Below are 21,854 nucleotides of genomic sequence, written 5' to 3'. Positions count from 1 at the left end.
CATGTCATTAGTTTGGGAGGATGAGGATCAGTATTTTTGCAGAGTAGTAGAATATATCCTCCAGATCCTCTCCTGCATATATGGTTGCCACACTGAAAAGTGGAGAAAACTCCTGTACTTTCGAGGGTTGTGTAGAAGAGGGCATTTCAGCAGGTGTCGATGGTCGTGCAACCAGCTGAAATTCTCTATCATTAGAAGGGAAGAACCATCTCCAGTTTTCACTCTGGCAACCCTACTTAACATTAAAATGCTTCAGGTTCTATTACTAGGTAGAGTAAAATTGGTGCATACAGCGTGGCAGAGTGGTTTGAGTGTTGGATTACAACAGTGGTCCCCAAACAGTGCCCTTTAAGAGAATTGGACTTCAGCTCCCAGAAGCCTCAGGCATGTTGGCCAATACTCTGGGATTCTGGGAGCTGAAGTCCAAAATCCCTTAAAGAGCACCGTTTGGGGACCGTTGGATTACAACTCTGGAGACCAGGGTTTGATTTCCATCTTGGCCATGAAACCCACTGAGTGACCTCGGGCAAGTCACATACTCTCAGCCTCAGGAGAAGGCAATGGCAAACCTCTTCTGAAGAAATGTGCCAAGAAACCCCCAGGAAAGGTTTGAGCAGTGGTCCCCAAACTGTGTCCTTTAAGGCATTTTGGACTTCAGCTCCCAGAATCTCAGACTATTGGCCAACATGACTGAGGCTTCTGGGAGCTGAAGTCCAAAAAAAGGGCCACGACACTAGAGGCTGGCCTGGTCCCCCTCTCCTTGCTTGCCTTTCAACTACAACATTTTTTTATTTAAGCAGGTGTTTTAATATATAATCATGCAGGGTAATTTTAACTGCAGTGGTTTTAACTGTATTTTATTACAGCTTTGTTGTATTATGGATTGTTTTAAGGAGGGAGGGGATACTGGGATTTATTTTATTGTACTGTATGTTTTATTGATGTAAGCCACCTCAATCTTATTGAATAAAATATATATGTTTATATCTATATATAATATATATCTATATCTATAATTATTATATATAATATAATATAAATGACAGTATGTAATATATAATGTATTATATAATATATAATAATAATATATAATGTAATGTAAATATATATCTATAGCTATATATATCTATATTATATCTATATTATATATTATTATTAATATATATATATTATTAGATATTATATTATATAATACATTATATATATAGAAATAATTTATTATTATTATTATTATTATTATTATTATAAGGGTGGGGTTTTGTGTGTGAGTCATGCCTTTTAGCTTTGGTGTATTTTCATGTGGTTTTATAGAAGATTTTAAATGTTTTATGTTATTACTGTATTATGTTTTTTTAAAATGCTTTTTTCTTGTGAGCCGCCTTGGGTCCCTTCTGGGAGAAAGGCGGCATACAAATGAAATAAATAAATAAGTAGAGGGCAAAACCGTCCATTGAAACTCCCAGTTTCCATCCTGGCAGCCCTTCCTGCCTATTGGCGCAGCTGGCCCTCCAGAGAGCCGGCCAGCCTCCAGCCACTCTGCCTAGAAGAAGAAGGCTTCCTTCCTCTCCTCTAGTCAGCTGGTTCCTTGGCCCTGGCTGCCCAGACGGGTCGGCGCCTGGCCTGTGACGTCACCCATTCACACATCAGCCTCGCGGGGCCGCCCGGACGGTCACCATGGCAACGGGGACGCCTCCAGTGCGCATGCGCAGGAGGGGTTTTCCTCCCCTCAGTGCCTACTAGCCTTGCCTCCTGGAGTCCTGTGAAAAAAGTGGCAGACTGTGGTCCAAAACACACTTTAGAAATAATCCAGATTGGGACCCCTTTAACTGCCCTGGTTAAATGCTAGGATATTCTGGGAAGTGTAGTTTGTGAGACACTTAGGCTTCTCTGTCAGAAAGAGCTGTGGTGCCACAATAAACTACAATTCCCAGGATTCTCTAGCATTGAGCCAGGGGCAGGTAAAGGAGTCTCAAACTGGATTATTTCTGCATTGTGTTTTGGACCTTGGGCTTCATCCACACTGTAGAAATAGTTCAAGTTGACCCCATTTTAACTGCCCTGGCTCCATGCTATGGGATTCTGGGGATTATAGTTTTGTGGGACATTTAGCCTTCTCTGTCAGAGAGCTCTGGTGCCACAGAAAACTACAAATCCCAGCATTCCATGGAAGTTTAAATGGTGTCAACCTGGATAATGTCTGCAGTGTGAATAGGAGAGAATGCCCTGTTGTCCACAAGGTGAAGGAGCAATGTGGCCAGGTGTCCTCTCCGCAAAGGAGGACAGGGAACGGCAAAATGTAAGACATTCAAGGAAAATAAGACATAAGCAAATAAAAGCCAAAAACATCCACAGAAATATAAACTCAGGCTTCTTAGTCTTGCTCAAAATGGGAGACATTCAAAAAACATTCAAGCCGCTCTGAGAGCCTTTAGGGCTGAAGGGTGGGGTATAAATACCGTAAATAATAAATAAGAAAAACAGAGGACATAAAGAAAAGCTGAAAACACTCATAGAAATGCACATTCAAGTTTCTTGGGCTCAAAATGGAAGACATTGAAGAAAAATGGAGGACACGACTAAATAAAAGATAAAAACATGCACAGAACTATAAATTCAGGCTTCTTAGTCCTGCTCAGAATGGAGGACATTTTGAAATTCTTCCTGGGCAGAAGGTTGAAATGTATGTAGAACATGTCCTGGAAAAGGAGGAAATCTGGTCACCCTGTGAAGAAGATTTGGATGATGGTCCCTCAGCACAGTTTGAAAGACAAGGTTACAGCTTTCTTGCTGGCTTGAGCTAGGAAGAAGCATTTTGGCCCATGGTTTCAGATGACTAAAGGAGGAGTACCTCCAGGCCATCAAATGAGTCTGAATTATGCTGTTGAAGGAACCTGAGCAAGGCATTATTTGGGGTGTGGCAAAGGGGCAGCAAATCATTAGTTATTTAATTTGTTATTATTGTATTCTCATTGATGAGTTCATGAGAAGAGACATCTGCACCTTGTACCAAAATACTACTTAGTGGTGGGTTGCAATATTATCTTCTGTGTGTCTGAGGTTACATGTTTTGCACCTGGTATTTGTTGGTGGTCTCCCATCCAAATACTAAGCAAGCTGACCCTGCTTAGCTTCAAAGATCGTATGGGATATAGGAGACAAATGTGGAGGCATGAGGAGCTACAAAAGTGTGGACCTAAACAAACAAACAAAAAAAGCACTTTATAAAATTGCAAGTATCTCTACAACTCTGTTCTGATTCTGCTACCTAGTTTGTCAATTTCGTTGAATGAATTGTGTGAATCATGCACAAATAATTGTTTCAACTGTAGTAAGAGTGTTTAGATCATTTTAGATCAGTGCTTTATGCTGTCCTTATATCTTGAGTTGGACCTAATAGTATAATATTATGAGATTTTCATGCCTTTGATAGCCAAGATTGGAATGTCTGGGTTTGGGAGACAGCATACCTCTGATTATAAAAGGCTGCAGAGTATCAGAGATATTTAATTGCTATTTACCTGAAATGCTGGGTTACCAAAGCCTTCATTAGATGGAACGTTGTAAGAGCAAAAGCAAGCATCAGCATCAAATGCATACTTTTCTGTTGGATTCTAACTCAAGTTAACACCTAAGCATTTTCTGGAAGCAGGGGTTAAATCCAATATTATGTGTCAAGACTCTCTTCTGCAGTGCCCTACATCAGTGCTACTGAAAGCGATGGTCCATGGACCACTGCCAGTCCAAAAGCAATGAGTTGCCAGTCCATGGAAAGTTTTCAGGAGACAAAGAAACAATGGGCATCAAAGTGGTACTGTTCCTGGCATATTGGGAGGTGGGAAATATTTGCTGGCCCCTCAACATCAGATAACTCAAGAAGCATTCCTCTACACCACTCAAAAACCTGCTGTAGAGGATTTTCCTTACATAAATGGACTAATTCTGCTGGATCTTGGACACAGAGAGAGTGAAACGGTGATGGTTTAATTGTAGCTGGGGCTTTATGTTTATAATACATTTCTTCTTCTTCGTGGTCTCTGCGAATCATACAAATGGGTTTTACTGCGCCTGCGCAGTGCTGCTCGGAACCTTCTGGAATCACTGGGCAAAGTTTACTTTGCAACATATAGAAACTTTTTGGCGGTAACTCCGCCCACCCGTTATAAGGCCCCTGCCTTCCTGCTCTTTCCCCAGTTACTTTTTTCCGCCGCACTAGCTGCTTGAAGGAACTTTCACTCGCTCTTGCTTGTTACGGAATCACTCTCACTAGACCTCGGACTGTTTTTTGACCACTCTCTTTCTCCCGCCCCGGTAACTTCGGACTTCTCGGCTCATTTGACTTCGCTTTGGATTCTCCCTTTGACTAGACAACTTGGAAGGATGCCCGCACCCTTCAAAAAATGTGATGTCTGCGGGGGCAAGATGCCCGTCCAGGACCCTCACTCCTCCTGCCTGCTGTGCCTGGGAAAGGACCACGATGCCAGAGCCTGCCTCCTTTGTAAGTCTCTGTCCTCCCAGGCCAGGAAAAACCGGGAGTCCCGGCTTACGTCAGCTATTGCCCTGGGGAAGGTCCGGGAGGGTCATTCCCGCTCGTCGTCGCTCCCTCCGGCCGCGCCACCTGCGTCTTCGTCCCGGGCCAGCGCTTCAAGTGTGGTTTCTGTCCCGGCCGGGACACGGTCTCCTACCACCTCCGATGTGACCCGTGGTCCCCCGAGGCCCAGTGTCACCGACGAACCCTCCAAGCGCCCCCATAAGACCTCGGGGACTGAGGGTTTCGAGCCCAGGGAGAGATCCGGGAGGAAGCCATCCCCGGAGGGCTCACGCTCGAGAGAGCGTGTGGAGGCAGAGGTCCGGATCGCTTCGCCTCTGGCCTCCAAGGCGTCGTCGAAGGCATCTCGACACGCATCCAAGTTGCTCGAGACGGACGCATCTTCCTCGGGGAAGGCGGCACCATCGGATAAGGCTAAGCCAGCCAAGGCCCACTCCAAGGGAGCCGCTGTCCTACATGACTTGCCGGACAACCCCTTCTTCCCTCCCGAAGACCAGACGGTAACTCCGACGTCTTCCAAGAAGAGGCGTCATAAGGAGGGGACCGAGGTAGCTCCACCCAAGAAGTCCAAGACCAAGGACCACGCCGGGTCAGAGCGCCCAGCCAAGTCAAAGGAGCGTGCTTCACACAAGCAACGCTCCCCTTCCAAAAGGGCCTCAGAAATGGTCCCCCCGCGTCCGGAGACGTCTGTCTCAGCGCATGCGGCCACGGTACTGACCACACCGCTGCCACCGGCACAAGACCTTGCCGCGGTCAGCGAGCCAACCTCCCCTCAGAGGGAACCATCTCCACTCTCCTTCCACTCGGATGCGGAGGAAGCTGACCCTGGTTCTGACATGGACGAGCCACAGGAGCCAGACACTGACATGTTCTTCGATACCGAGACTCAGAGGTACTACATGTCAGTCCCGAAGGAGACGGCCTTCAGGGAATTCACCAGGCTCAACTTGCGTCCGGCGGTTCCCCAGGGAGATAAACCACCATCTTCCCATGCTGTGGCTTCGACTTCGGTACCTCGCCGCCCACCTTCCGAGCCACCGATCCCTCAGATCCCAGCTCGCGCTCCATCCCGAGCCAAGGTGGCAGACATCCCCCTGACGTCTGACTCCGATTCCGACCAGGATCCCTTGCCTCCATCGCAGGAACCTTCGGACAGAGAAGAGGACCCATCCGAGCCGCCCTCGCCACAGGCGATGCACCACCGAGGCTCCTCATCGCCAACCGATGATGTTCGCTCCTTCAGCGAACACATCATTAGGATGTGCCGGACTCTAGACATCGAGCTCTCCCCGCCTGAGGAGGAGGCCCACGATCCTGTAGAGCGCCGGGTCCTCGGTCGTGTCCCCACACCACCCTGCATCCCAATGTTGCCTTCGTTACAGTCCATCATCCAGAGGTCATGGGATGCCCCGACTTCGCTCGCCGCATCCTCCAGGAAGGTCGAGACGCTGTACCGAATCTCCCCGCCGGGCTGTCCGTGGTTGGCCGACCATCCCAAACAAAACTCGGCGATTGTGGAGGGGGCACAGCAGACCTTCGTGCCGAAACAAGCGACGTCCCCAGCAGACCGAGAGGCCAAGAAGATCGATGGCCTAGCCAAAAAGGCCTACTCTTCGGCCGCCCTCATCGTTAAGGCCATAAACTACAACGCCTGTATGGGGGCCTACATTCAGGCCTTGATGGAGGGGATTTCACCCATCATCCCTGACGTCCCAGATGAGGTCCAACGTCGCTTGGTGGAGATCCGCGATGAGGCCCACTCCATCGGGAGCTGGATCATCACCGCCTCCAGGAACGTCGCCGACTGCGCGGGTCGTGGCATGGCAGCATCGCTGGCTTTGCGCCGACATGCCTGGCTGAGGGGGTCAGACCTCAACGCCAACGTCAAATCGGCGATTGAAGAGATGCCCCTGGACGGTACCGGCCTTTTCCACGCCAACACTGACGAGCGTCTGAACCGCAAGTTCAGAATGAAGGCTACAGCACTAAAAAGCACGGGATGTCGTCGACCCCCATCTCGCCCTTCAGAAGGAGGCACCGTCCTTGGCCACCGCAAGGTCAGTCCCAGGGCTCTTTTTCTCAGGACCGACAGCAGCAGCAGCAGCAGGGCTCACAGAGGCGCCGTTATCCCTCGCAGTCTTCCTCCTCCTCTGGCCGTTGTAATTTCCCGCCTCGGTACCGCAAGTCCTGCCGGCAGGACACCGACCAGGGGAAGAAGAGAGCCTGAAGGGACGCAGCGCACTTCGTTTCCTCTCCGCCCCTGTTCTTTTTGGACATCCTGAGGCCCTTTGTTAACACCTGGGCCTCAATAACATCGGACTCGTGGGTTCTCAACATCGTCCGTAGGGGATATGCCCTCGAGTTCCAGGAGCTCCCTCCAACCGGAGCCTTTATGTCCACTCTCCCCTCGGACACCCTTCTCGACGAAGTGCGCACTCTACTGGAAAAAGGGGCAATCTCCCCTTTACCGCCCGAACAATGTTCTAGGGCTTTTTTCTCCAGGTACTTCACGGTACCGAAGGCGGATGGGGGCATCAGGCCCATCCTGGACTTGAGACAATTGAATCTGTTCCTTGAATACCGTCGCTTTCGAATGGTAACCTTGGCCTCCATTCTGCCTCTGCTCCATCAGGGCCTGTGGTTTGCAACCGTCGACCTGAAGGATGCCTACTTCCACATCGGGATCCGGGAGTCCCACCGAAGATTCCTCGCCTTCGCGGTGGGCTCCGCCTCGTACCACTACAACGTCCTCCCTTTCGGCCTTGCCACGGCACCGAGAGTCTTCACGAAGTGCATGGCACCGGTGGTGGCCTACCTTCATCAGAAAGGGTTCATGGTCTTCCCGTACCTGGACGACTGGCTGTTCGCTGCCGAATCCCAGAGAGAACTGCAGGAGGCACTCTCATTCGCCTTACACCTTTTAGACTCCCTCGGTCTGGTCATCAACCGAGAAAAGTCCCATTTCACACCTTCCAGGCAGGTCAAGTTCATCGGGGCCATCCTCGACTCCGAAACATGCTCCGCCTTTCTCCCTCCGGACCGTTTCCAGGCACTGACGATATCGATCGGGCCTTGCATCTCTCACAGAAGGGTGAGGGCCAGGGATGTCCAAGTCGCCCTGGGCTACATGGCATCGACGACGTTCGTCACACCATGGTCAAGACTCCGCCTTCGACCTCTTCAGTCCTGGTTCCTCTCGGCCTTCTCCCCGATGAAAGACCCTCCGTCCCAAGTGGCTCATGGTACCGAGACCTGTAGCCGCTTCCCTCAGCTGGTGGTTGGACCGCCGCAACGTGTGCATCGGAATGCCCTTTCATCAGCCTCAGCCCCAGCTGACTCTGACAACAGATGCATCCCTGGAGGGATGGGGCGCCCACCTGCTCGACCTGCTCGTCAAGGACAGGTGGTCCGCCCAAGACAAGATCCTCCATATCAACGCTCTGGAAATGCTGGCAGTAGAGAAGGCACTGAGGGCATTCGAATCCATTGTCACAGACAAGGTGGTCCTCCTGAGGACGGACAACACCACCGTGATGTACTACATCAACAAACAAGGAGGCACCAAGTCAAAGACCCTGCTCGACCTCACTCTCCGCATCTGGGACTGGTGCATCCAGAGGCATGTCCTCCTCCAGGCGATTCATCTTCCCAGAGAGGACAACGAGCTGGCGGATCGCCTGAGCAGATCCCCTTCGACGTGCCACGAGTGGAGGCTCCATCCCGAGACGGTCGGCGACCTCTTCGACCGGTGGGGAAATCCCCGGATCGACCTCTTCGCGACCAGTTGGAACAGCCACTGTCCCCAGTTCTGCTCCAGGAAGCAAATGGACGGATCCCTCGGAGACGCGTTCGCCTTCCTCTGGACGGGAGAGCTCCTCTACGCCTTCCCTCCATTCCCTCTCATCATCAGGGTGGTGTCCAAGATGACAACGGACCGTTCGCATGCGATCCTGATCACCCCGTGGTGTCCGAGACAGCCCTGGTTCGCTTCTCTTCTCCACCTCTCCAAGAGATGCTTCCTCCGCCTCGATCCTCGCCCGGACCTGCTGTCGATCCAGGACGGACGGATTCTTCACCCGGACATCGAGAGCCTACCACTGGTGGCCTGGAGGATACAGCCCTGACCGCCCTGCCAGAGGCAGTGAGGATGGTGATCCTGGCTGCAAGGAAGCCTTCCACCCAGCGGTCCTACGCCCTGAAATGGAGAAGGTTTAATCTCTTCCTTGATCGAAAGGGCTTGTCTCCTGCTCAGGTGTCCACTCCAGTGGTGCTGGAGTTTTTGATGGTGCTTTTGGATGAAGGGCTGTGCCTCGCATCCATCAAGTGCTATTTGTCTGCCATTTGTGCCAAGTACCAATTCGGGGGGAGGGCTTCCTTTTTTAGGGATCCCTTGGTAAAGGGGTTCCTTAAGGGATGTGCCAACCTGCATCCTCCTGTGTCGGTACCGGCGCCGGCTTGGAGCTTGGAGGCGGTACTGTCCGCACTCCTATCCAAGCCCTTTGAACCGATGGCCATGGTGGACTTGAGACTACTGACTTGGAAAACCACCTTTCTTGTGGCCATCACTTCTGCCCGCCGTGTGGGCGAACTCTGTGCCTTGCGGAGGGACCAGCCCTTCCTGAGGTTTCACAAGGACAAGGTGGTCCTGCGGACAGACATTACTTTCTTGCCTAAGGTTGTGTCTGCTTTCCACATGTGCCAGGACATTGTGTTGCCGACCCTCGCTTCCAATCTGACTTCGGATGCGGAGCGGAGCCTGCACTCTCTTGATGTCAGGAGAGCACTGGCGTTTTACCTGGACAGAACTGCTGCCTCCAGTCGGTCCGAGAGACTTTTCCAATGCTACTCGGAACCGAAAAAGGGGTTGCCTGTGTCTGCGCAGAGGTTTTCCAAATGGGTGGCCGGTACCATCCACCTCTCCTATGAACTCCTGGGCAAACCTCTCCCTGGCAGGGTTCAGTCCCACTCCACAAGGGCAGTGTCAGCATCCTCTGCATTCCTGTCGGGGATTCCCTTGGAGGATGTTTGCAAGGCTGCTATTTGGTCCCAACCTCTGACTTTTATCAAACATTATAGGTTGGACACCAGAGCCATTCGAGACGCAGCTTTCGGGAGGGCTGTGTTGGTTTCAGGGTTGCATTGATTGCACTACTGATGGTTGTGTTTCAGCATTTGTGTATATAATGCCTTTGCGTTTACATTCTGTTGAATGTTGATTTGCACAATTTCAATGGGATGGGTCTTGCACGACCTTATCTCCCCTTCTCAGGTTTAGCAATGTTGTTGCTATGTTTGGTTTGTGCAAGAACAAAAAGACTGACTCCTTTTATGGTTCAAGGTGTTTATTGTTGTAATAAATGTACCTTTGGTTTACCATAGCTTTGGTCTCAGGACACTCCCTCCGCCGCATACCTAAGCTTGTCAGTCTAAACCCATTTGTATGATTCGCAGAGACCACGAAGAAGAAGGACAGGTTGCTTACCTGTAACGGTATTTCTTCGAGTGGTCATCTGCGAATACATACAAATCCCACCCGTCCATCCCCTCAGTGTCCTGCTCTGATTGGCTCTTTCCATCGCCTGCTTGGCGGAAAAATTGCGGAACTGGGGAAAGAGCGGGAAGGCAGGGGCCTTATAACGGGTGGGCGGAGTTACCGCCAAAAAGTTTCTATATGTTGCAAAGTAAACTTTGCCCAGTGATTCCAGAAGGTTCCGAGCAGCACTGCGCAGGCGCAGTAAAACCCATTTGTATGTATTCGCAGATGACCACTCGAAGAAATACTGTTACAGGTAAGCAACCTGTCCTTACTCATCCTTAACACTTGGGATTGGGTGAGCTGTAAATGAGATTAAACAAACAATGGTTGCATGAATCTACATTAGTTTCACTCACTCATCAGAAGACATTGGTTTAGCACTGTGTCAGTCACACTGTTGTTTTGTACTGATATACGTACTTGAACTTAGTTTAAAGTGAATATGATCAACCGGATAATTGTCATTTACTCAGTGTCCATCTGTACTTAATACCCCATTTTATTTATTTTTAAACCTTTAAGCCATTGTTTTGACAGGGGGGAAAAGCTGCACTCCCTCCCTTCAGACTTGTAGTGTTTTTTAAAAAATACACACGAGAAAAAAAGATATGGAAAGAAAGGAAGGGGGGAAGCAAGTTTAGATACCAATTTTTTGCTACACATTGTTGCAAATTTAATTAGATCTTGTCTCAAGTCAAAGATCCTCTAGATTTTTCTTCTCTCTGGTATTCTCCTCCCTGTGTGTAATCTGGGTGCATATCCCCCTCCTCTTTTGCTGAGATTTTTAATTAGTTTCTTTCTAACGATACTGTTTTTGTTCTCCTGACTAAGAAAATCTCTTCAAACAGCTTTGATTTTTTAAAATGAACCTTGACATGATCCTTTCTCTGAGGATGTCTCTTTATATTCACTGGAGCTATGCTGTTTCCACTCTTCCTTCGGAGCCATTCTCTAGACCCCTAAGTAGGGGAAGTTATCAGAATTTCATTTGGTTCCTGAAATTGGAAGCCCAAATTCCCAGATAGTGCTGTGGGATTTTTACCGAAAGTTGTTCAGCTTAAATATCTTATCTCCAATTCCTTTTCTTCCTGAGATTTGTTACATCATTTCAACTAAGTGGTATTGTCTGTAATTCAAAGTGTCATCTCATTTTGCTCATCAATGTGATTTTCCTCCACCAACCTACTCCTGGTAATTATGAGTATGTTTTGAATAACAATGCCTAGGTTCCATTATGGCTTTCAGGAACTAACACTAAATTCATATTTTAAACTGGCTGTTGTTGTTGTGTGCCTTCTCAGAGTGTGGTGGAGTGTCCTTCTTTGGAGGTTTTTAATCAGATGCTGGATGAGCATCTGTCCAGGGTGCTTTGATTCTGTGTTCCTGCATGGCAGGGGATTGGACTGGATGGACCTTGGGGTCTCTTCCAACTCTATGTTTCTATCATTCTAATAGTTTCTTGCTTCTGGCGACCTTAAAGTGAACCCTTCACAGTTTTTTCTGCGGCTGAGAGTGTGTGATTCACCCAAGGTCACCCAGTTGGTTTCCATAACTGAACAGGGGGTTCAGAGTAATTCTTCATAGTTCGCTTGTGAACTGGCCTAAACTCTGTTGTTAGTCCTGACAAGAGTTGGCCCATTAAATCAGTGGAATTTACCTATCTATTAATTGAGTTGGAACTAAGCAACATGATGTCAGCTGAATAGCAGAGAGAGTGTGATGCAAATAGCCTGTTTGCTCCTCTCCCCATTGTGGCATCACAGAGTTCTTTGAACATCTGTTTTGGAAATAAAACACCACTGAAAAAAAGATAGATCAATTGATATTTGACATCTGGGTGGTGGTGGTTAGTGGTGGGAGAGAGAGGATCACTATCAGTACCACTTGTAGGTAAGCAAGGTCATCTCAGGGTAATTTGGCTTGTTTTGAAATTCAATTCCCAGAATCCTTAGCGAGTGTGGCTTTTTGTTGTTGTTGTGTGCTGTCAAGTGGTTTCTGGCCTAAGGCAATCATGGGGTTTCTTGGCAAGATTTATTCAGAAGTTTGGCATTGCCTTCCTCTGAGGCTGAGAGAGAGTGACTTGCCCAAGGTCACCCAGTGGGTTTCCATGGCCAAGTTGGGAATCGAACCCTGGTCTCCAGAGTCACAGTCCAACACTCAAAGCACTGTGCCATGCTGGCTCTCTGCCAGCTTGGCTAGCAGTCAGGAATTCTGGGAGCTGAAGTCCAAAACATCTGGAGGGGACCACTGGGTTTGGCAGCCACTGAGTTAGAAGGTGGATAGAGTCAAATTCCTTTCTTTTATAGTCTGTCATGTTTTATTTGAATAATGTAAGCAGGATAACCTTTCTTTTCTTTTTATTAAACACATTTCTGAAATGAATTTGATGGTAAAATTTTTTGCTTTGACAACCAAGGAGAATAAGTCTTTGTAATAACTGTTCATTTATTAGGTCTGGTAAATGCTATTAAACTCCTAACCAAGTTTTAAAAATTGAAAGTGGATTATGGAACAATCTTCCTATTGAGTTTGAATTCCACCAGTCCTTTGTGAGCATTAGCAACAACACAGCATGATATCTGCACTGGTACTCATCATGGTTACAGTAACAAGATATTGAACCAGCTTCAACATAAGCTCTGTTCAACATCTTGGACTGCCTGAAGGAAGAGGCCCCTCCCTCCTCAACTGTCATCTCGGCCTCAGAGGGAGCCATCAGGCAGACCCAGCAACATCAGGGACTGCCTGAAGGAAGAGGCCCCTCCCTCCTCAACTGTCATCTCGGCCTCAGAGGGAGCGATCAGGCAGACCCAGCAACATCAGGGACTGCCTGAAGGAAGAGGCCCCTCCCTCCTCAACTGTCATCTTGGCCTCAGAGGGAGCCATCAGGCAGACCCAGCAACATCAGGGACTGCCTGAAGGAAGAGGCCCCTCCCTCCTCAACTGTCATCTTGGCCTCAGAGGGAGCCATCAGGCAGACCCAGCAACATCAGGGACTGCCTGAAGGAAGAGGCCCCTCCCTCCTCAACTGTCATCTCGGCCTCAGAGGGAGCCATCAGGCAGAGCAGCAACATCTTGGACTGCCTGAAGGAAGAGGCCCCTCCCTCCTCAACTGTCATCTTGGCCTCAGAGGGAGCCATCAGGCAGACCCAGCAACATCAGGGACTGCCTGAAGGAAGAGGCCCCTCCCTCCTCAACTGTCATCTCGGCCTCAGAGGGAGCCATCAGGCAGAGCAGCAACATCTTGGACTGCCTGAAGGAAGAGGCCCCTCCCTCCTCAACTGTCATCTCGGCCTCAGAGGGAGCCATCAGGCAGACCAGCAACATCTTGGACTGCCTGAAGGAAGAGGCCCCTCCCTCCTCAACTGTCATCTCGGCCTCAGAGGGAGCCATCAGGCAGACCAGCAACATCTTGGACTGCCTGAAGGAAGAGGCCCCTCCCTCCTCAACTGTCATCTCGGCCTCAGAGGGAGCCATCAGGCAGACCCAGCAACATCAGGGACTGCCTGAAGGAAGAGGCCCCTCCCTCCTCAACTGTCATCTCGGCCTCAGAGGGAGCCATCAGGCAGACCCAGCAACATCTTGGACTGCCTGAAGGAAGAGGCCCCTCCCTCCTCAACTGTCATCTCGGCCTCAGAGGGAGCCATCAGGCAGACCCAGCAACATCAGGGACTGCCTGAAGGAAGAGGCCCCTCCCTCCTCAACTGTCATCTTGGCCTCAGAGGGAGCCATCAGGCAGACCCAGCAACATCAGGGACTGCCTGAAGGAAGAGGCCCCTCCCTCCTCAACTGTCATCTCGGCCTCAGAGGGAGCCATCAGGCAGAGCAGCAACATGTTGGACTGCCTGAAGGAAGAGGCCCCTCCCTCCTCAACTGTCATCTTGGCCTCAGAGGGAGCCATCAGGCAGACCCAGCAACATCAGGGACTGCCTGAAGGAAGAGGCCCCTCCCTCCTCAACTGTCATCTCGGCCTCAGAGGGAGCCATCAGGCAGAGCAGCAACATCTTGGACTGCCTGAAGGAAGAGGCCCCTCCCTCCTCAACTGTCATCTCGGCCTCAGAGGGAGCCATCAGGCAGACAGCAACATCTTGGACTGCCTGAAGGAAGAGGCCCCTCCCTCCTCAACTGTCATCTCGGCCTCAGAGGGAGCCATCAGGCAGACCAGCAACATCTTGGACTGCCTGAAGGAAGAGGCCCCTCCCTCCTCAACTGTCATCTCGGCCTCAGAGGGAGCCATCAGGCAGACCCAGCAACATCAGGGACTGCCTGAAGGAAGAGGCCCCTCCCTCCTCAACTGTCATCTCGGCCTCAGAGGGAGCCATCAGGCAGACCCAGCAACATCTTGGACTGCCTGAAGGAAGAGGCCCCTCCCTCCTCAACTGTCATCTCGGCCTCAGAGGGAGCCATCAGGCAGACCCAGCAACATCAGGGACTGCCTGAAGGAAGAGGCCCCTCCCTCCTCAACTGTCATCTCGGCCTCAGAGGGAGCCATCAGGCAGAGCAGCAACATCTTGGACTGCCTGAAGGAAGAGGCCCCTCCCTCCTCAACTGTCATCTCGGCCTCAGAGGGAGCGATCAGGCAGACCCAGCAACATCAGGGACTGCCTGAAGGAAGAGGCCCCTCCCTCCTCAACTGTCATCTCGGCCTCAGAGGGAGCCATCAGGCAGAGCAGCAACATCTTGGACTGCCTGAAGGAAGAGGCCCCTCCCTCCTCAACTGTCATCTCGGCCTCAGAGGGAGCGATCAGGCAGACCCAGCAACATCAGGGACTGCCTGAAGGAAGAGGCCCCTCCCTCCTCAACTGTCATCTCGGCCTCAGAGGGAGCGATCAGGCAGACCCAGCAACATCAGGGACTGCCTGAAGGAAGAGGCCCCTCCCTCCTCAACTGTCATCTCGGCCTCAGAGGGAGCCATCAGGCAGACCCAGCAACATCAGGGACTGCCTGAAGGAAGAGGCCCCTCCCTCCTCAACTGTCATCTTGGCCTCAGAGGGAGCGATCAGGCAGACCCAGCAACATCAGGGACTGCCTGAAGGAAGAGGCCCCTCCCTCCTCAACTGTCATCTTGGCCTCAGAGGGAGCCATCAGGCAGACCCAGCAACATCAGGGACTGCCTGAAGGAAGAGGCCCCTCCCTCCTCAACTGTCATCTCGGCCTCAGAGGGAGCCATCAGGCAGAGCAGCAACATCTTGGACTGCCTGAAGGAAGAGGCCCCTCCCTCCTCAACTGTCATCTTGGCCTCAGAGGGAGCGATCAGGCAGACCCAGCAACATCAGGGACTGCCTGAAGGAAGAGGCCCCTCCCTCCTCAACTGTCATCTCGGCCTCAGAGGGAGCCATCAGGCAGACCCAGCAACATCAGGGACTGCCTGAAGGAAGAGGCCCCTCCCTCCTCAACTGTCATCTCGGCCTCAGAGGGAGCCATCAGGCAGACCAGCAACATCTTGGACTGCCTGAAGGACGAGACTTCTCCCTCCTTTAACTGTATTTTGTATTGTATTACGATTTTACTGTACACCGCTATGATCATCGCGGAATAGCGGTCTATAAATAAAACATATTATTATTATTATTAAAAGTTAGTCTTAGCTTTAATGATGGTTAGTGTTGATGCAAGGATAACAGTATATCATGATTAATGACAAGAAGGAATGGAAAGAGAAATGTTGATGGGGAGAATGTTTAGGCAATAAGTAGCATTAGAGAAACAGGACCTGTAGAAGGGAGGAGTGTGGTGAATACAGAGATACTGGATTTTTTTAAAAAAAAACAATTTTTTATTAGCAATTTACACAGTATAATAGTGAATTATCCCCTATCTGCTCTCCCCCACCACACACAACACTGCAGGATTTAAAGTGCAATTGGACAATTACTACTGAAGCAAAATGACTGCAATAGACCATAAACAATTTTCAGAGTCATCATCATGATAGTTTCCAAAATATTGTTTAGTTCAGTCATTGCCAAACTTTGGTATGACAGATGTTTTGGATTTCAGCTCCCCAAATCCTAGACCATTAGCCAAGATGGTTGAGGATTCTGGGAGCTGAAGTCCAAAATACCTGGAGGACCAGAGTTTAGGAACCATTGGTTTAGTAGTTGAATGGTTTCATGGCTAAAATTTGCTGGTAACATATATGTTATGAATGGGTGCTACGTAGTCTCAAAACTGTTTATTTCATCTCTGTCAAGACTGACCCTGAGTATCAGTTTCTCTAACAAGGCAGGAGTTTAAACTCTGTCTAACCAGTGGCAAGTTGATAAATCTTCTAAGTCCTTCAGCATCCTTTCTATTTCTATCCTTTCTTCATACAGCAAGGTAGATATATGATCTCTACACAGGACATTTTCAGTTGTTTTACCATAAATTTTTAAAATCATTAAAGATATTCAAAAGCACATATTTTGACTAGTTATTTTGTTAATCCAATTAGGAACCTCCAGCCAAAATGGAATTATTTTAGGCCAGCAGACATACATATAAGAGCCAGCATGGTGTAGTGGTTTGAATGCTGGAGGTCAGGGTTTGAATCCCTGCTCAGCCATGGAAACCCACTGCATGACCTTGGCTAAGTGACATTTTCTCAGCCTCAGAGAAAGGCAAAATCAAACCCCCCACTGAACAAATTTTGCCAAGAAAACACCATGATAGGTTTACTTTTGATGTTTCAAGCCGGAAAGGACTTAAAAGCATACGACAACAAAGGCACATATGTGTTCCATTGTGCCCGTGTTATTAACAGCCTTTCCAACATTTCCCAGGTACAAACTTTTATTACCAGTATGTGTAATCTTAAGGGGTTCAAATATCAATAATGTATCACTTTAATAGTAACCTCTTATATGGTTACTCCAATAGTAATCTAGACAACAATTTATATGGGAGAGATTTCCAAATTCTGCATCATTTAGTTTCTTTGATCTCTTCTCCAAGCTCAGCTTCTCAGGCACTCTTAGATCTTTTAGTAGATTCATATTTAATTGTTTTATAAATCTCAGAGACCAGTCCCTGAGTTCTGCATATTGGAATTATCATGGAAATATGTCTCAAAAGCTGTACGGAACGGGTGGACTCATATCACTATATAACCTAGAGGTAAATATAAGGAATTGAAATTTATTCTTCCAATTAGCTGTGTATTTTTCCAATTTTCTACTAATTGTCTTGATATAGGCCGATCATTTATAATCAAGTCTTTGAGTCTGTGTACACTTTCCCCCCCAAATAGTAAACTGATTAAATTTATCACCTTGCTGAAAATTAGGTTGTATTAAGAAGTGACATAAAGGAAATTGGGGTGGGGCAAATATTTTAACATAATTAAACTATATCCTGACTGAGCATCTCAATTGCAAAAGGTTTCTCAAGCTGCTTCAATTTTGTCCCTGAAAGTTGGTAGAAAGGTGAAGGAATCAGCTATACCTAGAGTGTCATCCCTTTCCATTTGTGCCCATATAACTATTCCATTAGATTTAATTAATTTCATAGATTGCAGCAAATGAAATGCCAAATAATATTTCTCTAAATTATGAATTGCAAGTCCTTCCATTTAAACTAGGTTATATTCCAACCCACTAACAAATCTTCCTTCCCTCAATAAACTTTTTGATATTAGCCAATTTCAGTTTTATCCCAGGGTATTTTGATACAGGATTTTGAATATGGTTTTTATACAGAATCCTATGTCTTTCACCACAGCATTTGTTACTATACTGAAGAGCTCCTCCGCCCCCTATTTCTCATTTCCTTTTTTGCTGGATGCTTGCTGATAATGAGGGGTATTTTGTTCAGTAACAGGAATGAGAGACAAAATGATCCACATTTCATTAGAAGTAAAATCAATTATTACTTTTTGGGGGGGTGGGAAACTACCTGCTTTCAATTAAGCAGGAAATTATCTAACCGATTACTTAATTTACTCTGCCCGGCAATCCCACAACTGCTTTATGCTGAATGAAGCATGAAATTAAATATGTAACAACTACCTTAATGGTTATGTTTTGAGAATACTGCATTTTGAGAGCACCGGTGCCTGTTTGTTACGAAAAATAATAAAAACATAAGAAGAGATGATTGCTGTAGCAAAACATTGGTTATCCAAAAGAATTTATTTTGCTACAGATTATTTCAGCTTTTAATATACAATAAAAGAATGGTATATATTTGGATGCCGGCTCATTTCCTTTTTTCCTTAATGTTTGAAGCACTCTGGATTTCATTCCGCCCCCCGCCCCCAATATCTATCAAATTAGAACTGACATTACAGATGGGTTGATGGTAATGGGATATCAAGAATGGATTTATATTTTATTTAATTCTTATTCTAGCAATTGCTTTTGGTGTTTTGTTTATGAAAACATAACATGAACTCTCCTGGATCAGATCAACACCTACTTTAGCATTCCTCACAAGCCTGACATGAGTGCAATATTATCCTTCCAACTGTATTCCTCAGTACTGGGAATAATGTAATCTGTAATACTAGAGATAATCTGTGCCCATCATCACCAGTAGCCACTGATGGCCTTATTATCCTCCCTGTAACAGTTGGCCATCTTGTAGTAGTGACTTCTGTAGTTTAACTATGCACTTAAGGAAGAAGTACATCCTTTTATTTTCCTTGAATCTCCCTCCATTCGGTTTCAGTTCTTGTGGATGATCTACATTCTTATGACAGAGGACAGGGGATGGAATGGAGCAGTACTGCAGATCCACACAGCAATATTTTTGTTGCAGGTTCCACTTGTAATTATTGCTTGAAACTATATTCTGTTGGTTTACCAGTGCTACTTAGTGACTAACTTATATATGCTTTTCTCTAAGGAACTCACAGATGGAAGGGCCATTCACACTACACAAGTATAGTGCAATGGTATTATTCCATCTAAACGGCCATGGCTGCCTCCTATGGAACCAAAGGTTTGTAGTTTAGTGAAGTACTGGAGTCTTCTGGATGAGAATTTTAAATTCCCCTCCCTAAATGGCCAGTCCTAGGATTCCATGGGATGGAAGCATGACAATTGAATTTGAAGGCTTCACCTTATAAAACTTGGGGGTACAGTCTGTTCTAATGGCAGGCAATGCATCTGCTTTGGCTTCTAGCTCAAATTTTAAAAGAAGGTGTTCAACATAACTCATTTTAGTTCCTTTAGGGTTTAGTTCTATTAAACTGGAAATGATTCTCTCCCATAATGTGGAAGCCACCAGTTACCACTGGTCTAACTCCCCAACAGCTTTCTTTTGACTGGACACAAGCAGTATTAAGTTACAAAGACTGGAACATCTGGAAGAGGCTAAACCTATAAACAAATAATTTGAATTCAGTGAAAGTCATTCATTATGAGTTGATCAAATCAGTGCAAATATATATCTCATAATCATTGTAATGAACTGGAAAAAAATCTTGGAAGTGTCTATAAGAAATCTAAAGGAAATATGAAATTGTAAAAATAGAAAAATGACTCTGAGGAAGTAGGCTGAAGTCGATGAAAGCTCATGCTCCCAGCTTCTTTCTTTCAGTTTGTCTCAAAGGTGCTACCAGATCCCTTTGCATACTGGCTGTTTAAGAGGTAAAGAAACATTACGGTATTGATTTTGAAGGAGATAAGGCATACAGGTGAAAACCAGCATTATAGAGAAAGAAAGATTTATCTGTTTATTATTGTCTATTATTTGTTTATTTGATTGTTGAAATGGTTATTGTTTGTGACTGGGGTTTTTTTTTTGTGTGTGTCTTAAATGTCAGGTTTGTGTTAATAATTGTATTAATAAACTTTAAAAAAAGACTGGAAGATCTGGAAGGAAGCAGAGACTAAGAATCATATCAGAAAGCCATCAGGATAACCATAGTAGAAGCAAGAAAAGAACCACAAAACATGCCAAATCTTAGGTAAACCTCATTACTCAAACAAAATTTTCCTGAGTCAGAAGTACCTTTTAATATGCTTTCATGCCTAGGAGGAGCCAATGGCTTTGAATGTTCTCTGAGAAGATATATAGTGACATGAGTCATCACATGAGACACTGGTGAGCAATTGCTCAGAGAGGGACATTACTGACCATTACCTCCCATGGGTGGCCTGTATCTCCCATACGTGTTTCTCACATGCAGCTCCTCTATGGGGTTGATGTACCGTAATGATGTTTGCTTTGGGTGGGAACCAATTCTGCTGTTTGGTGCTTTTGGACTAAACAAGAAGTGTTGAAAGCCTCCCTTGGTTAAAGAGAGAGAGAGAGCGAGAGAGAGAGAGAGAGAGCTTCCAAATTGAAACTCTTCTAGTACACCAAAGTCTATGAAATGAAGTACAAAGGAGAATAATGTATCGTGCAGTATTGTTGCAACGGATTCTACATCCTTTCTGACTAAGCATCACATATAGATTCTTGGAGAAGAGCAGGGCTAGGTTTAAGTTTTATTTGATGAAATAACATTGGATGTAGAATCCTTTGCAACAGTTAACACCAAAAATGTTTCCATGGATTTAGGGTCAGATCTGAAAAGGGAGAGTGGAGATTGAATACATATTATGGGACATATTTTTCCAAGGCTATTTTCTCATTTATCTTTGAACACAACACAAGTGGTAAGTTTATTTATCAACCACAAGAAGAAGACAGATGTTCTTTGTAAGAAATAAAGAACTAAGGATTTTGGATGTGACATAAGAGTAATTTCTAGCTGTTTTGTTCAGGAGAACTATCAATGGAATCTTGTCTTTGGGACAACTGGAGAACCTACCAGTAGGTTGCTGTTACCTATTATCATTGGCAGGGAGTACGATGTTTGCTAGGAGCAGTCTTGGCTGGTCTCCCAGAAGCCACTGAGAAATACAGCTGCTTTCTGTCAGGGGACAAGTCCTCCATTTGCGGGTGATGGTGGTATTTCGGTGGCTTTCCCAGACAGAACCACTGGCACCACTGTCTTTGGAACGAAAGTCACAGTAAACAAATAACAGTAGTAATGTAGTTTCATTAACAGTGTAAGAAGACATCAAGACTAAGAAGTATGTGTAGTCAACTGCTGGGGCTGTTTTTCTTAATAGGGAAAAAAAATCAAAATGTTATGAGTTCCAAATCTTGCTTTATTTACATAAAATATTTATATATCAAGGCAGACAATTTCACATCTTTGAAATGTATTATCCAATTGGATTAATCTTTTCATATGCTAACCACATTACAAGTAAACATTTTCATACTCTCCTCTGCATGAATATGGCTAAAAGCTTCCTTGTTATTTTATAGTTACAGCATTTTAAATGTTTCTTCCTCCCCTCTTTTTTTTTTTACATGGTTAGGCACCATGCCAGCTTTACTGCTAAATTACAGCAAAGAAAAATACTCGAAAGGATTTGATTAAATTTCTTCCTTCTCCCCATGAGCAAGCAAGACAAGACAAATTGGCATTGGTAAAACTACAAGGAAGATTGTTAAGAACAGCACAGATTACAGTCTTCCCCTTTTGTAATGTTATAAATAAATGCAACCATTTGTAATTGTAATTAGCCCTTATTGAACAACACAAAACTCGACAAATGTTAGTATATAAGGGACTGTGTAATTGAGGAAATCCCTATCTGTTAATAGAGTTCTTCTTTGCTTCACTTTTTTGTATATATAGATATGTGCTCAGAGTCCTCCTCTTCACTGCATTTTCTTTCCTTTTGTCCATTGCTTTCCTGGTATGATCTTCATGTGTTAGGCATTCAAATTATAAGCTCCCCTCCTCTCCTCCTCAATAAATGATGGATTTGTGTTATTGTTTGCCCT

General features: G+C 46.6%; 1 long non-coding RNA gene across 1 annotated transcript in view; it reads left to right on the top strand.

Annotated features, from left to right (window-relative positions):
* Positions 1–21,511, top strand: part of LOC149317083 (uncharacterized) — a 46,564-nt gene extending 25,053 nt beyond the window's left edge. The window contains exons 4-5 of the long non-coding RNA XR_016280573.1: positions 19,831–19,974; positions 21,383–21,511. This is a non-coding gene — a long non-coding RNA (uncharacterized LOC149317083). The remainder of the gene's footprint in view (positions 1–19,830; positions 19,975–21,382) is intronic.
* Positions 21,512–21,854: the final 343 nt, after the last annotated feature.

Source organism: Sceloporus occidentalis, unplaced genomic scaffold, assembly GCF_023333645.1.
Source record: "Sceloporus occidentalis isolate IW3139 unplaced genomic scaffold, rSceOcc1.0.p SCAF_3, whole genome shotgun sequence".
Taxonomy (NCBI): domain Eukaryota; kingdom Metazoa; phylum Chordata; class Lepidosauria; order Squamata; family Phrynosomatidae; genus Sceloporus; species Sceloporus occidentalis.
This window is presented reverse-complemented; position numbering and strand designations above follow the sequence as displayed.